The 17,941-nt window shown below is 37.2% G+C and overlaps 1 protein-coding gene across 1 annotated transcript in view; it reads right to left on the bottom strand.

Annotated features, from left to right (window-relative positions):
* Positions 1–17,941, bottom strand: part of MARCHF1 (membrane associated ring-CH-type finger 1) — a 369,429-nt gene that overhangs the window by 45,826 nt on the left and 305,662 nt on the right.

The following is a 17,941-nucleotide window of genomic DNA, read 5'->3' on the forward strand; positions in this document are numbered from 1 at the left end:
ATGAATCCGTGCACTGGGCCTCTAGTATTAGAAATATTTCCCTAGAAAGATGCACACAAATTTGGTCACAATGAATGGCCTAAACTGTCATAACCATCATTGTTTAAAAGTTACAAAAATTACTGGTTGCATAAAGTTCAAGTAGAGTAATCCTATTGTTTCAAAATGTTAATTACTACATCTTCCAAGGAATTCAGAGTTCAACTAGTTCACTGAATTACCATGACTTTTAGAGCCATAGATTCACAGTGTATGAAATAATTATTCTCATCTTCAAATTTTAAGACGTAATTAGTTAACCTGAATGTGGTGAATTTAAGTCCTAGTCCTTCAATAAATTCTAATGATTTTATAGAGGCCTGATGTACGCAATTCGTGCATTTGAGGAGCCCCTCAGTCCCGGGGAGTCCTTCAGCCTGGCCTGCATCGTCCGGGATCCCTCGCTCCTTACTGCCCGGTGGCCGGCAGTGGAGGCGGGAGAGGTTCCTGCCACCGCTGCTGCGCTCTCCAGCCTTGAGCCTGGCTTCTGGCTGAGCGGAGCTCCCCCTGTGGGAGCACAGTGACCACCAAGGGGCAGCTCCTGTGTTGAGCATCTGCCCCCGGTGGTCAGTGCGTGTCAGCCACGGGTCTTTCCTTCGTTCAGTCGATTTGCATATTAGGGTTTTATTATATAGGATTAGCTGTTAAAGTTGATAATACCATTAATTAGAAATATTTGCTTAAAATCTGTTCAGAAGCAGGAATGGAGCATTGAAAAATATATCTGTATAGTTACTTTTAGAGTTCAGCGACAGTGGTGCCCTGGAAGAATGTTTAAATTGCTGCTACTGCTCTTTCCTTTTCAGTCTGTGTGCTCCGTTCTCCAGAAGCAGGAGTTTTAAAGAGTGGAGTTTTAAAATACACTTCTATCTACCTCAGCTGCCTCCCCAGGGGAAATGAAATGGCTGCACAGCTTGTTACTGCAGCAAGATACAGGAATTGAAACCCAGCCCTTCCCCAACCTCAAAATAAAGAAGTATGACACAGGGCAGTGGTACTTGAATCTCCGTTTCTTAAGCAAAAATAAAGTGAGCAAAAGCAAACACTGACTTCTAGAGTCCTAGGGGTGGGGGTGGTGGGATGAGAGCATAGTCCACCTTCTCCTGGACCGAGTTCGGAAGGAACAGTGTTGGTTGTGGCAGCACGAACAAATGGCTGATGTGGTGGGGACAAACTGAACATTATCAGAGAACCAATTTTTAATCTAAATGCCTGAAATACCTCCTCTTTCCAGAGGTGTAGGTTGTAGGGATCAAGGCTTAGTCTACACTGTATCACACCCATTGCCAACTGAGTGTTGGTTGCACCATCAGGCTCAGTAGAAGACTGCTGAGCAAAGGAACTGTTCCGTCAACACTGACTTATTATAAAAGCAACCAGTGAAAGAAAATCGGGTTTCTGTAGCACTTCATTTTGTTGTGATGCTTATCCCTGGAGCCTTTGAAACTTAATGAATTATGGGGCAAGAGAGGTTGATATTTCTTAAGTCCTCGAAACTCTTCTCTCCCTGCTGTTACACAAAGATACTCCCTTAGTCAGGGGTCAGCAAACTATGGTCTAGTTCTTCCTGCTGCATGTCCTTGTAAGTAAAGTTTTATTGAAACACACCCATGCACATTGTTTATGTAGTGTTTAGAGCTGTGTTTGCACTATACCTGCAGAATTGAGAGTTGTTGCAGGGACCATATGGTTGCAAAGACTAACGTATTTACTATCCATCCCTTTACAGAACATGTCTGCTTACTCCCACCTTAAACATTGGCGTTTATGAGTTAAAGACAACGCTTGAGTATTTTGAACAATAATAAAAATCTGGCTTACGAAAAATTACCTCAACTTCTGCAAGGAACAGAAGTTGAAGTAAAGGTTACATAGAGAAGCACACAATAAAAGTGAAAGTCCCTCCTGACCTGGCATTGGAGCCTGCTGAACCGTGAACAGTCTGCAGGGACAGGGAGCACAGTTTCTCATTTGAAAAATAAAAACTAGCAGTTAATGCCATCTGATAATTCATCAACAACAAATAATTGTGTAAAAGGAATATGGTTCAGCCATAAGGAAAGATGAAACACTGCCATTTGTGACAACATGGATGGCCCTTGGGAATATTATGCTAAGCAAAATAAATCAGACAGAAAAAAAGGCAAGGACCATATGCTTTCACTCATACGTGGGACATAAAACTGAAAACAACAAATGAACAAATAAGAAAAAAACTCATAGACACAGGCAACAGCATGGTGGGTAGCAGGAGTGAGTGAGGTGGGGAGGGTAGTAAATAGTAAAGGGGATCAAATATATGGTAACGGAAGTAGATTTGACTTTGGGTGGTGGACACACAGTGCAATATACAGATGATGTATCACAGAACTGTACACTTAAAACTTACATAATTTTATTAAGCAATGTCACCCCAGTAAATTTAATTTTAAAATGTCAAAAAGAAAATAGGAATGTGTGAAATGCTGCACAGCTGTCAAGATGATTCTGAGGCTCTGATTTTTTATTGACATGAAAACTGTAATTTATTCATAAGCAGATTTAAACAACGACCTTGATGGTTACTGAGTTCAAACTGATCTGAACCGTTTACTGATTGTATAGTCCAACTTGCTGTATCTTATAGATTCCTTTAAAAAAATTTTTTGCTGAAACTGTTACCTGAAGTACCACCAGCATTTTTTTTCATAAAATTAAGATGAACTCATTTTCATTCCCATTTCACAAATTTTATTTTTTACATTATTTTAACATTTTGAACTTTTCCCAAATTATCCAAATGATGTTGGATCCCAGGAGACTTTTTAAAACCATGTTGAGATTGTTCTAAATGAATTTAAGAGCTAATTATAAACTTCAGATATCTACTAGAAATAAAAAAATGTGATAATGCCATTACAGAAAGAATTAAACAAATCTTAAATTGATATACTTCATACAAACTACAATTGCTAAATTATAAATGAAAATATAAACATGCTTTTTCCAACAGAATAACTTTGCGCACAAAATGATTTCAACAATGAAACTGCATTGTAAAACATTCATAATTTTAATGCATGTTTACCTTATGGGAAATTATAGTTTACGATTTGAGTGATTCTGTAAAATCATTGGTGATCTCCATTGGTGTCATTTTTTTGGCATTTTAGCATATGAACTGGCTGCTTAGAATTTAATCAGCATATGTTGAGACTTTCACATTTTATAACTTGAATAAACTTCTACTTCTATATTATTTCTAGCTTTCTGTGAAGAGCAGACTACAAAATACCATTTCTGAAATTAAATTGTGAAATTTGTGTGTGCGTGTGTGTGCACTTCAAAAGTTCCTTAATGTTAAGTTTGAAGAAAAGTAGGCTTTTTTTTTGTGGGGAAGAGGGGAGGGATCTTATGTATCTCAAAATGACCTCCACTGCTCCCCACCCCTTCTCTTACCAAGGCTACTTGGTTTTGGTAGAATAATTTTTTTTCTCCATAAGTTTTAAAAAATAAATCATCAGTGAAAAAAATATTCATGAAGGCCATAGTGATTATGTAACTTTGGGAATTTTCCCTCCCCCCCTCATTCATTCCTTTGTCATTGCATTCACTCACATTTTCTTGGTTCTTGCTATATGCAAAGGAAATTCAGATAATAGCATCAGCTTGTAGAGTACATTGAGAGGGAGAGAAAAGAATTTGCAGGCAGGGACCCCACTGGGGCAACTATTACCATCATCTCAGTATTAAGAATCTGGAACACCATGGTGACGTTGGGGAGGAGATGGGACACTTGGCCTGCAGAGCGTGCAGAGGTCCCGAGGACCTTGCTGGGTTTCCGTGACTTGCTGTGGCAGCCTGCACATTTGTAATATGGGCCTCCTGAAGGCAGTCACCACCTGCAATCTGCAGACGGCATCTCACGTGCAGGCCTGTCAACTCCCTCTTCCCATGTTCTGTGCCGCATTTCCGTTTCTCTTTTGGCAAATCTTTCTGGTATATCCCCTCACATCCTTACCTACATTTTTCTCCATACTTCTCTCTAACTAACTAATCTTTAAGTACAGTAATTATGGATACTGCTATGTTTGTAATGGTTTCATTTGGATATTTTTCTTTATTCAGAACTAATCATCCTACTTTAGAGTTTGGCATTCATTATTTGAATTCACTTCACTAAGCCAAAAAAAATGACTAGAAGACATGTTGGTCAGAGCCATATTGAAAGGTATTAAGCTTTGGGTGAGAAATTAGTGCTCAAGTAAATGGGTGAGGAGGTATAATCTCTCTCTCTTTTTGAGAAATACAGCAGAGCAATGAAAGGGGAGCAGACTAGAGAAAGTTTTAGTTTTAGTTTAATTTTCTTTTCACAGGTTTCTTGTTCATAAAGCAGAAATGAAGGTGCCAAAGAGAGGGTTTCCTAAAAAAAAGGCACACAGACAAGAGAATGCTCCATTGTTAAATGAAGGTAGGTTTTTGAGAAGTTGAGAAAGTATGAAGTAAGAAAGTATGGTAGAGGATTATTTTTGCAGGGAAGCAGACACAGTTTCCTGTGAGCAAGAGGTAGAGAAAAAATGACAGTGAAAACCAAAGGTGATGGAGGCAGAGGAAATCACAGTGGCTGGTGCTGGGAGGCCTGAATATCTTCCGTGATATAGGACACAACATATAGGATACACAGATGGCAGGAAGGCATAAGGTTAAGGTCTTATAGAGGCTGTAAATAATTAGAAAGTGCCACTTGGAGAATGTAATGGGAAATTAGCCAAGCATGAATATTAGAACTGTGGAGCAGCCACGGGGTCCCTGGTGAGATGAGACAGCACGGATTTATAGTAGACGCTATTAACAGTACATTGTGACTTGGCAGTGTCCAGCAGTCAGACAGCAATCCTACAGGTAGTAGCGTAATCTCACATCTTGAGATCACTGGGTCAGAAAAGGGAAGGACAAACGAGGGAAGCATTGTGGTGCATCAGAGATTATGGTATGAAAACCATTGGCCATGGGGTCTAGACTCAAACTGAGCAGGAAGGTGAGTGAAACCATTGCATGGTTAATGTATTATGAGAAAAGAATGGGTTTGAGAGACTGTAAATCACAATGTTGGTGGAGAACTGATTTTGAAAGTGGGAGGAAATGAGACAAAAACTGTTTATATGTAGAGTATTTGTGTTTCTCATAGTTGACTTCATATCTCTTTGATTGCATTTTTTCTCATTGTCACAGGAAAAATAATATGGAATAGTTTGGTGCTTGAGACTCACAAGAAGCAAGTCAAATTCTGACTCACATCCTTGCTATTTGTTCCAGGAAACTAGAGAAGTTCTCAGTTTACTCATGTGTAAAGTGAGGTTAAAATACAACGTAGGGAGTCATGAGGATTAAATCACAAAATATAATATATGGCACATTGTAGGCAATCATTTGTTAATTTTATTATGGTTAATTTGTCAATTTTATCACAGGATTAATACTACTGAGACTACTACTACTAATTTGGTTTATCTATGTCATTGCTTTCAGTTCTTTGGAACTCATAGTTTTGAGAAGAAAGTTTGTAAGTTGCTTAGAGCAAATGCTTGTGAAACCAAGGTCATGAATTCTGACTCTGCACAGCTGTGTTACTTACTGACACATTTGAACCCCCAGGTCAGTCAAATCAAAGACATGTCTCAAATAAAACTAGGCCAGGGAGTACATTTAGACTGTGTTAGGCTAAACTGGGATTAAATTTAGCTTTGCTCTTCTATACATTGGATGGCCTCAGAGAAGTTTTTTAAACAGTAGGTTTTATTATTTGTAAAATCTTACATGGCTATCATGAGGCTCAAATAAAATGGGATATATGAGAAATTATTGCAAAGTATAAATGTCATGCCACATTAAGGCCTTATTGTTAATCTATAAGTAATCAATAACACCAAGAGAAATAAATTGCTGCTAGGTAACAGATACAATACATCATACACTTTTTATAAAAGCAACTCAATTTTTCATGTCTGCATTTTAGGTTACAGACTGTACATTTTTCATCGTAAAGAACTGAGATGTAAGAAAGGGAAACATTTTCTCCATCTACTTTATTTCTTTTATCACTTTTTTGCTAAACTACCAACACTCTCCTTACAGCCAAGTTTAAGGAACTTTTCTAAGCTCTTTATCTTTCCTATATCTTTTTGCATGGTTGACTAACCTGTCCTTTAAATTTATCTCTTTTTGGCTCATGTGACATTGCTCTTATATTGCTAACCTTAAATTTAAGAAAAGTGGAATCAGAAGGGCATATAAGATGATTGTAAGGCCCTGCTGGCATGACTCAGTGGTTGAGCACCAACTTGTGAACCAGGAGGTCACAGTTCAATTCCTGGTCAGAGCACATGCCTGGGTTGTGGGCTCAATCCGCAGTAGGGGGTATGCAGAAGGCAGCCAATCAATGATTCTCTCTCATCCTTGATGTTTCTATCTCTTTCTTCCTGTCCCTTCCTCTCTGAGATCAATAAAAAATATTACAAAAAAAGATGATTGTAGGTTTTGGAATAGTGAATATTTATGGAGGACAGATAAAAAAAATGTTAGGATTCTGGAGCCTGAGAAGGTGAGAAATGATAGGGGAGATATGATAGGTGAGCTTTGATGGTGATAGATGATAGGGGAATAATATGGAATTCAACATATGTAAATTCATGGCTCAGACTTTTCTACAATAATTAAAAACTGTAGGTCAAAGGGGCAACCTTCTAAAGTATGAGTGTAATTATTTGGGGGGACAAATAAAAAGAAATACTAAGTTACATTTAACATCTGAGGGGAGGAAAGGGGAGGGAAGTGGAAATTACATGACAGCTTTCTTTGGATGTGTGAAAGGCTACTGTGTGAAAGGCAACTGGTCTTATTCTGTTCTACAATAGCACCCAATGAGTAACAGTCAAAGGCACAAACAGAGCTTTCAAAAGATGTTAGAAGCTGCCTGAGGAGAGTGTAAATTTCCCATCATTGAAAGTACTCAAGCACAATATGGCTGACATAGTGTTAAAGCAATGTTTTCAACCTGTGTGCCACAAGAATTTTTAAAACATGCAATATCTGACTGTTTGGTCAGGGGCACTGACCTTCCCCCCCCCCCCTTATATTTCAAATAAAAAAATGACGACAGCCAACACAACAATCGACATCTGGTGTGAATCAATCAAAATTATATCTATTTTTTGTCAGATCAGCAAAAAACATATTTTTGGTGTGCCGCAGAATTTTAGTAATTAGCTCATGTGTGCCATGAAATAAAAAAAGTTGAAAATCACTGTGTTAAAGGAACACAACCTCATATCCCGTTTCCAACGTTGCAATCTGCTATTCCTCCTTTCCCACAGACTGATTTCTATACCACCACCACCATTTCTCTATCAGCGTTTCCTCTCTGCTTATCCTGGAAATTTTGTACTTGGCCTTTTTTTCCCCTTCTATACTGACTATCCTTTTGTAGGAAGGCAATCTAGGCCCACAACTTCAAGCATTGCTCCTGGATTTGTGATTTTAAAACATCCATCTCCAAAAACAACCTCTGCCCCTCTAATAGCAAAAAACTCCAGCCAGTTTTCTAACTTCAATAACAGGGTATCCCCACAGGGACACTTACTATTTCCTATATCTCATCTTCTCCAAAATAGCTTTTCATCCCAAAGATGCCATTCTATACATATCCCATTCTCTTGGTTTGCCTTTATCTTTGAACCTTCCATGTACTTCAAATTGCATATTGAAATTGTCATTAATGTGGCAATATTTTTCTCCCTCAGTGTTTTCCATATCTTCCTCATTTTCATCCTCACTGTCACCTCTCTAGTAGTTTTGAATGGTCAATTATCAATTACCTTTGACACCAACTATCTTTAAGGTTTTGCTCCTTCCAAATCATTTTTAAAACATACAGTTATTCTTAATATATGGCCACTCTTTAAGAACTCTATCATCAATCAAATACAATCACCTGATTTGTATTTTGACCTTCCATAGTCCAAATTTACCTTGACCATACTATTGTTATTTCCCACTAATCCCTAACATACAGGCATAGTAGCCTCTTACAATATTTACCAGATCATAAGCAATAACTTTTGCCACAAATAAATTACCACTGTGCCAAGATCTTGCTTCCTCTGAGCCTAGAGGGCAGTGTAAAAGTCTTGGGTGTGTTATCCATTAATCCCGGTTAACTCACAAATGTTGTCATGTTCTGTTTGTGTACAGATGTGACGAACGTTGGGAAACGCTGGTGTGGTTATTACAAGTAAAATAAGCATTAGAATCATAGTTCTTCATAAGTATGTTGTTAAGTTACTTGTATTTTCAAGTTCCTCAATAAAATAAAGTAGCAGCATCTACTTCATAGGACTATTTATTTATTTATTTATTTATTTATTTATTTATTTATTTTTTAGCTTGTAGTCCCTCTTTATTATTATTATTTTTTATTGTTTAAAGTATTACAAAGAGTATTACATATGTCTCCTTTCCCTCCCCCCCCCGCCCTTGACAATCCCCTGGCCTCCTCTCCCCCCCAGTTTCTTATGTCCATTGGTTATGCTTATATGCATGCATACAAGTCATAGGACTATTTATAAGGATTAAGTTAATTGTCAATAAAGGATAAGTAGTATTTTTTAAAGGTAATGCTCAGGTGGTTATTTTGCCAGCCTGCTGCATTCTGGTGACGTGTGCCTCTGAGAATTTCCTCAAATAGAATCTCATATTCTTGAGACCCTCCCTCTCTTGGTAACAGCGCATCTAAGTGGAGCTCTCCTAAGACTCACAGCACCAATGCAACAGCGTCTAACTCTTCTTCCCCTACAATGCTCCCTTCATTTCTTGAGGTTTCATTGCTCTTAAATTGTGTTCCATACAGTTCTTTTCCTTGTTGTTTGTTAATTGTCTAATCTATCTAAGTTCTTCTATTATGAGCTGAATAAATTCCTATTTATTAATTTTTTTGGGGGCAGGATCTTCTCTGTATGGAAAGAACAGCATGATATTAAGAGTAATTTATATGGTAAGAGTGTTAAAAAGTCAGGGTAAAAATGGCAAATTGCTAGACCATAAATGGCCTGGGAATGGTATAGCTTAAGGTATTACTTGAACATAGTTTAAGGCATTACAGAGCACAAACCAAAAGAGAGAGCTTAGGGAGATGATTTAGCAATTCTCAGAAATTGTTACCAACTACCAGCGTTTTGTTTATGTTTCGGGAAAATTCACTTATAATGAAAGTGAGAAATGCATGATCCTTGCACATACCCTTTACTCTTTCATTAACATTTGAGGAACCAAACTGTGGTATACCAATTTTATACCCTCTCTGAGTATCAGAGGAAGTCAAGCAAACTGATCCGATAAAGAAAGGAGAAGTAACTCTTATTTAATAAGTAGAGAAGAAGATGGACAGCACTTAATAATAGTATTCTTACTAACAGCTGTTTCCAGCAACTCTGATTGACATGGAATCAGCATACATTTTTGGATTTCAAAATACAAGCAACCTTAAATCAGATTCTCTTTAAAGAAATGAAGCTAAGCATTATAAGCTACCATCCAGCCTGAGATTAAAAATATCTTGTAAACTCTAATTAAAAATATAATTATGATATAAGGATAAAATATTTTATAGACAGCTAATACAATTTTTATAATCTTAAGATTGGCCATTCTGAATCTACAACCTCCTTAATATCTACAGATGAGTGACAGCGTTTCACACACAAGTGATTTTTTAGTGTTTACTTTTCTCAAAGGAGTATTTTCAACTAAAACAACAACAACCCTGCTACATAGAATGACTTCCTGAGTTTAATTTCATGCCCTAATTTGTCACCACTGACTTGGTCAACACTTCACACCATCTGCACAGGCTGGAGGGAATGATCAACACCAAAGACAATGGCAGAGCAATGTCCCTGGCTCCTAGCTTGATCCTGGAGCTGATCCAAAGTCACAACTAATCAGCGGCATTTTCTTCCCACTAGATATCACACTGATGAAAAACGTGGAGAAGAAAATGATCACCTTGCTGTGCCAGTAATGAAAGCAGAGGAGGCCAAGTCCTCTTTGTATTCAAAGGTTATTGTGGTTGTGTGAGCAGCAATGGATTGGGAATATTCTATTTAAATTGCTCTGCTTGTGGCCCTCATCACCTCTGGTTATGATTCAATTTTATTGATAACAGGATCTGTGTTATCATCTAGCCTAGTGATCCAGTCTCATAGGGGGCTAGGCCCTCCTTGGGGACTTTCTGAAGGCTCCATGAGTTCATGGAGTACATTAGATGTTTCTCCCCCTGTATGATGGCATGTGCCACCCCTCAATTCCCAGCCGCAAGTGCCCAATAACAGAATAGATCTTTCTCACTAGTCTTAGGGTCAGCTCAAAGTGTCCAAATCCTCCAAGTCAGGAAAGATAAAAATGTGGAATGTTCCCTTTTAGATAATCCCTAGAAAATGATTTTCTCTACATTCTTACACATCGCAAACATTCATTTTATATGTAAGCTTTGAGATCTTTTGGGGTTTGTTTGTAAGATTGACAAAATTAAACTAGAGATATTTCTATGCAAGTAATTTTAAAGTTAATAGGCTCAATTTTTATTACCTGCATATATTGAAATGGAAAGAAAAAACAAAAGGGCAGATAATACACACTCATTTGCTTTCTGTGTAGATATAAATAAATATATTTGGTCAGATACAGAGTAGGGCTTTGGTACATATATAATAACAGCCCTATCAGGAAAAATATCATAACTCTTTAGTGTTCTTCTTCTCTCCACGTGGCAGAGACTCTTTATTCAAATTGTTTTTGTGATAGCTCTTTCTTTGTGATTGCTAAGTGTTTGAATCCTCATAACCTCATTCTCAACCAAGACTTCTTTCTGTTTCTTGTTCATTCATTAATCTTATCTGGCTGAGCATTACATCAAAGGAAGTCTCAAGTCTCATGGATAATTGACAAAGTAGTTTATTTACAGACAACCAAGAATGCACTAAATGAATTAGAAATATACTTCTGCATACAAATTTTCCTATATAGGCAAGTAAGTCTCTCAGCAAAATATCAATGTTTTACAGTAGTTCCAGTACTTTTTAAAAATATATTTTTATTGATTTCAGAGAGAAAGGGAGAGGAAGAGAGAGATAGAAACATCAATGATGAGAGAAAATAATTGATTGTCTGCCTCCTGCACAGTCCCCACTGGTGATTGAGCCCACAACCCAGGCATGTGTCCTGACCAGGAATTGAACTGTGACCTCCTGGTTCATAGGTTGATGCTCAACAAATGAGCCATGGTGGCTGGGCAGTTCCAGAACTCTGAATGAAGAATGGTCGGTCTTAATTCATTCACTCACTTATTTATCCATGTGTTCATTTATTTATTTGATCATTCTCTCAAGAAATAATTTGTTGCATATTTACTATGTGCAAGATCAGACAGGGTGCTGTGATAAATAAAAAGATAAATAAGCCTCAGGCTTTGTGCCCTTCATGGAGCTTATACTTGCATAGTTTACACATTGGACAATTGCACAGTTAGCTAGAATCGAAGTTACAATGTGATGTGTGTCATATCGAGTGCTGTTATAAGTGAGGGAGATAAAGATCAAGTACATATTGGGGGTAGGGAGTGGTTAAGCCTAATGGAAGATGCAGTATGTGAAATAAAATTGGATCCTGGATGGAATTTTGGCAGATGGAGATGGAAGCTGGTAGAGGACTCCAGACATAGAAGATATTTTGCAGTGAATGCTTAGAAGTAGAATTGACCAGGTAATCTGGTCAAGTATGTGGCCAAGTTTGAAAGGAACTGAAAAGTTAGGGTGGGATGTCATGCTGAAGAATAAAGTAAGATTTGGAGAGCCTAAAATACATTTTCTTAATCCAGTGCCAACATGAAAACACACACACACACACACACACACACACACACACACACACACACACACAAACACACATAAAATCCTTTAACTCTATTCAATTGTAACAGCAACTCACTAAAGAATTTGGTGGAAATGTAGACTGTTGCACCAATATGGAAAACAGTACGGAATTTCCTAAAAAATTTAAAAAATCAAACTGCCGTTTGAACCAGAGATACCATTTCTAGGAATATAGTCTAAGAATCCCGAAACACCAATCAGAAAGAGTATATGTTCATGGCAGCACTATTTACAATAGCTAAGATCTGGAAATAGCCCAAGTGCCCGTCAGTAGATGAGTGGATAAAAAAGCTGTGGTACATTTACACCATGGAATACTATGCAGCTATAAAAAAGGATCTCTTACCCTTTGAGACAGCATGGAGGGACCTGGAGAGTATTATACTAGTGAAATAAGCCGGTCAGAGAAAGACAAGTATCACATGATCTCACTTATATGTGGAATCTAATGAACAAAATAAACTGACGGAAAAAAAAAGTCCAGAGGCATGGAAGCATGTAACAGACTGACAGATCTCAGAGGAAAGGGGGTGGAGGCGGCGGGGGGATAACAAAAGAACTTCCATGCTCATATGCATAATCCATGGACACAGACAATAGTGTGGTGAAGGCCTAGCGTGGGGTGGGAACTGGAAGGGAGCAATGGGGAGGAAATGGGGAGGAAATTACATCTGTAATTCAACAATAAAGATAAAACATAAAAAAAAAATAAATTAATAAAAACGTTGAGCCCTGCTGGCATGGCTCAATGGTTGAACATTAACCTATGAACCAGGAGGTCACGGTTTGATTCCCAGTCAGGGCACATGCCCGGGTTGTGGGTTTGATCCCCAGTGTGGGCATGCAGTAGGCAGCCAATCAGTGATTCTCTCTCATCACTGATGTTTCTATCTTTCTCTTCATCTCCCTTCTTCTCTGAAGTCAATAAAAATATAGTTAAAAAAGTAAAATACAATCAGCTTGTCTATGTCTCCCCCCAAAAATAATTAATCTAGCTGTTACTTCAGATATTACAAAGAAAAAGAAGAGAATATTATAAAAGTTAAAGTCAACAATAATAAAAGCAAGAACTAGTGTAATAGTTGTGAAAATAGAAAAGAGAACAGGAGACTATGAAGTAAAGTTGGTAAAACTCAGGCATCAGTTTGGGAAAAGAAAAGTGGATGAACTATGGGAGAATGGGAGTAAAGGACAGATTACACTCACTTTAGGGTTTTAATTAAAGCTCCTCAGGACAGATGCTCAAGATTAATCTACTTATAGGGCATCTGAGCATTTGTTCGTCACCACAGGTACCATTTGGAAACCATGATGTTCATAATTTAACTTTTACCTTAGTCACACTGTATGGAGACAGTCATTTTGAAAAGTTGAAGGAAGTAATTCTGTACTATCTTGAATTTAAAATATTTCAGTGAATAATTATATTTGAAAAATACTTTTTCCTAAAAGTGGTAGAATTACCAATAACAATTATTGCAAGGAATAATTATATTTAAAATATATTTTATAACTAGCAATAGAGTTACAAATATGTAAATTAATAATGTAGTTACTTACTTCCTCTTTCTAATTCATATTTTCCTAGTGTGTAAGTAAATCCGGAATGACTTTTATACCATTTGTTTTTTCCAGTCATTTGTTTCTTGATCATCAGCACAAAGTACAATTTTGTTGAACTAAATTAAAATGCCTTATAAAAATAAAATTATATTTTATTAAGAATCCTGAGAAAACAGAATTTAGACAAAAACCTTTAAGATTGTTTTTTTTCTGACAGGTTTCATTCTTCAAAAGCTATGTGTAGAACTTTACATCTTGTGATTAAGAAACATAAATAAAAACATAGTATTATCCTATTAAACTTACATGCATAAAAATGATTCAAAGGAAATATGTCAAAATCTGGGTAATTAAGTTTAAAATAGGAGTTTCCTCTATTTTAAATTTTCTTTACAATAACCACAACTAAAAATAGAGAGATTGAAGGATATTTTTCCGGCTCCACTTCCCTTTCTTTTTTCTTATTCTCTAGTAGATTAACCAAGTTATAAATATTAGAGAGACATATATCTGAGCAAGTGGAAAGTGCCTTGTCTGTTATCAGGCCATGTGCATTGCTTTCCTGCGCTTTTCCTGTCCAGCTTCAGGTGTCACCCTTTTAATATTTTGGTTACACAGTAACCAAAGGATTTCCATGTAACAATCAAATGTACTTTAACAGAAATATAAATTTAAGGTGTTAATCCTATTTGCAAGTCTCCATTCTATACCCCAAATACCTATCATTTGGAAAGACAGAAAAGTAAGAAGAATACTTTGTCCCGCGCCTTCACTCTATACACATATACCAATGTTGGGAATAACTTGTATTGTCTGAATTTAAGTATGTAAACTTGCTATTTCATGTTGGGTATGGTCTACATCTATGGTCTATGCAAGTATGGGTATTCTGACATTTCATGTAGGTGTATGAGGTTCTGCTTCAGTTTCTTAGAAGCTAAAACCTATTTACCCTGTTACATGCTAGCTGCAAGGGGTGTCTTCAACTGCATCATTAGTATTTAACCTGGCTGGATTTGTGGGTGTGTCTAAACTTTCTCCATTCTCATCACTGTCCACTGAGTCTTTCTCTAGCCTTCATTTGAATCTTTGAATTTTCATCATCTTTTGACCTTTCTCATTCTTGGACAAAATTTTCCACTATGAAATAATCTAAATGATAAATTGATATCATTTTTCTTCTCCTCCAATATGAATGTACTTAAATAATCATGTATGCCAGGTGCAATCATTACATATAGCTCTTCCCTGATATCTTTGCCTTTCTGTTATGTCTCTAAAGCAGCTGTCTTGTTTGAAAATAGAAACACTGAAAAAATTTAAAATGTGCAACTTCAATATAGAGTTTAATGAAAGGTAAAGTAGACTTTTTATTTTCACGCACAAACTCCAAAAGTGAAAAGTGCAAGTGCTAAAGTGCAAACCTCAAGTATGGTGGAGTGTGTATGTATAATTGTATATGTAATACATACACATGCACATACACGTGTGTATTACAAGCTGTTGAGTTGGCTGCAATTCCTGACATTGCTATGAACCAGTGATGTCCTTAATATCCTGTCCTCAACAGCCCTGCTCAGCTCCTATAGACAACCCATGCCTATGGCTTCCTTTATGGAGTCAATCCATCTCATATTTGGCCTTCTATTTTCTCCTCTAACAGAGTAAGGCAAAAGGAGGTTTATAGTTGTTCATATGGAAAATAATACAATAATTAATAAATAATAACACAAGAATAAACTCTGTTTCATGTACTCAAAACTGTAAACCTTCCCTGTTTATACATATATATGTCTAAGTGTGTATATGTGTATATATGGTCATCCTTTGGTATCTGTGGGAGATTGGTTCCAGAATCCCTGACAGATACCAAAATCTATGGGTGCTCAAGTCCCCTATATAAAATGGAATAGATTTGCATATAACTTACACAATCCTCTCCTATATTTTAAACTATATCTACATTACTTATAATACTAATACAATGTGAATGTGATGTACATAGTTGTTATACTGTATTTAGAGGATAATGACAAGAAAAAAAATGGTACATGTTCAGTACAGACACAACCATGATAGGCCTAACTACATAGCACATGCCAGCAACAACATAACTACTTCCCCCAAATATGTTTGACCCATGGTTGGTTGAATCCTCAGATGTGGAACCCATGGATATGGAGGGCCAACTGTAGAAACATATAGACACATAGATATGTATGTATATGTGTCTATACCTATAGTATATCAAATCATTTTTTAAAAGGAAATAGAAAATCATCAAATACCAACAAACATCATGTCACTTATTTGCTTGATGTTTGGCTGTCCCTCATGCACAGACTTACATTAGGCCCTTTCCCTTGTTCTCTAAAGCACCTCTTTTTACCCACCTGCAGCATGAACACATGCTCTTACACTGCTTGTCTTCTACTAGTCTCAAACTAGTGTGCATCAGACTCACATAGATGGCCAGTTACTACCTAGATGGCTGAGCCCCACGCGGAGAGTTTCTGATTCCATAGGTCTAGGTTGGGGCCAAATAATGCATGCTTACCAAGTTCCCAGGTAATTGTGATGCTACTGGTGCAGGGACTGTACTCTGACAGCCATGGGTTTAGTTTTGGGCATGTGTTTTTAAACTGTAGTGTCAAAAACTTGCACACAGATGAGAAATTTGAGTTTTAATCCAAGGTGGAGGCTGTTAAAAGCAACTATATCTTTTATCTACTAATAGAGTTGTCAAGTTTGAGAATCAATGTCCCAAATGACCTCAGAAATTGTTGCTCACCCCCAGGCTCCATTCTAGTGTGTCCAGTTGATAGAAGTGCTGCCTAGTGGACCTCCTACCCAAGTACAGTTCTTGCAATATATTATCATACTGGCTTCATTTGCTTCGCTTGACATTGGGCTAAAAATCAGTGACTCTCAGCCCTGGGTGCTCATTCAAATAATCTCTGGACCCATGGTGAGACATCACTTCCGAGGGATATGAAAGGGGTCCTGACAGCAACTGTTTTTTTAACTTCTCAGGTGAGTTTACCGTGCAGTCCAGATTGAGAACCACTGGGTGCGGTGAGCTCTCTGATCCTTGCAAGTCTATCTGGTAGAAATCCGAGGCTTTGGATTGCTGACTGCAACCAGGACTCCTCTGATGCATGGACATTTTGACAGTGTGTATGACTTCCATTTCACTCTAGCTATTTTTCTGTCTTTATTCTTCTTTTATTTTAATTTTTCATTGCTACTATCTTGCAGTGTGGCAAAACATTTTCATTTGGTTGTGAGCATCTTAGATCAAAGAGTGTGAAATAAAGATGTCAGAGTTGGTTAAGGCGAGGCTCAGAAGGGCCAAAATAAAAACAAAGTCCGGCAAGTGAGGCAGAAAGCAGAGAGGTTTTGATGATCACTTGTTAGATAACCATGAAGGGAAGAAGGAAATGTTCAGCATAATGTCTAAAGTAAAATCCACCTCCCAGAAGCTTCCCAAACACAGGGGCTCCTGGATTATGGCCTCTTTGGTTCTGCATGAACCTGGGAGTGAATGAAGGAGAACAAAGAGACTCCTGGGGTCCTTGCGTGACAAAGGTGGGAAGGAGAGCACTCCGATGAGCTGAGTGTAAGTCTGTCAGAGTGTGATAAACAAATGCCAGCTCCCCCAGGCTGTCCCAGGGGCATTTACATTTTTGAACCAAACCAGATACCCTGGTATTTAAATTTACCTTCGTCAGAGAACCATTGCAGAAGATTTGAAATGACTGTGTAACCACTGTGCTATAAGGAAGATGAGGACCTAAATGGTAATCACAAATAGAGGAAATGTTCAAGCTATACATAAATTGTCAGATATAAATCATATTTGGGAACCAGAAAGCACTATACTCAATATTTATGATTTTAAAATACACAGTATCCATTTTCTGTTTGCATAAATATATAGGATACATAATTTACTATATACATAATGGTTTAAAAATGAATTTGTGTGAGAGAAGGGGGAGGGTTTCCATTTTCTTTTTGAGACAGAGGAGAAATTCCATATTGTCAATCATATATGCTTATTAAAAGAAGCACATAGATCAAACTAACTGCAATCCTGAACAAATATTGTGGGGTTTTTTAAAGTTCAAAACATATCGTTCTTAAATAAAGAAGTAGACAAACTCTATCTGATTGATATTCCTTCTTATTTAGTATTTTGCACTTTGGCATAATTGGGCATAATAAACTTAGAAATTAACAAAAAAAAGATAAATGTAGCACAGTATAAACAGCTTTATAATATGTAAATCCTAACTTATATGTCTAAAGGAGTATCATGCTTCTATTTATTTTTTGCCTGAAATCAGGTTGGAAAATTCCTGATCCTAAAATCT

Source organism: Myotis daubentonii, chromosome 5, assembly GCF_963259705.1.
Source record: "Myotis daubentonii chromosome 5, mMyoDau2.1, whole genome shotgun sequence".
NCBI classification, from domain to species: domain Eukaryota; kingdom Metazoa; phylum Chordata; class Mammalia; order Chiroptera; family Vespertilionidae; genus Myotis; species Myotis daubentonii.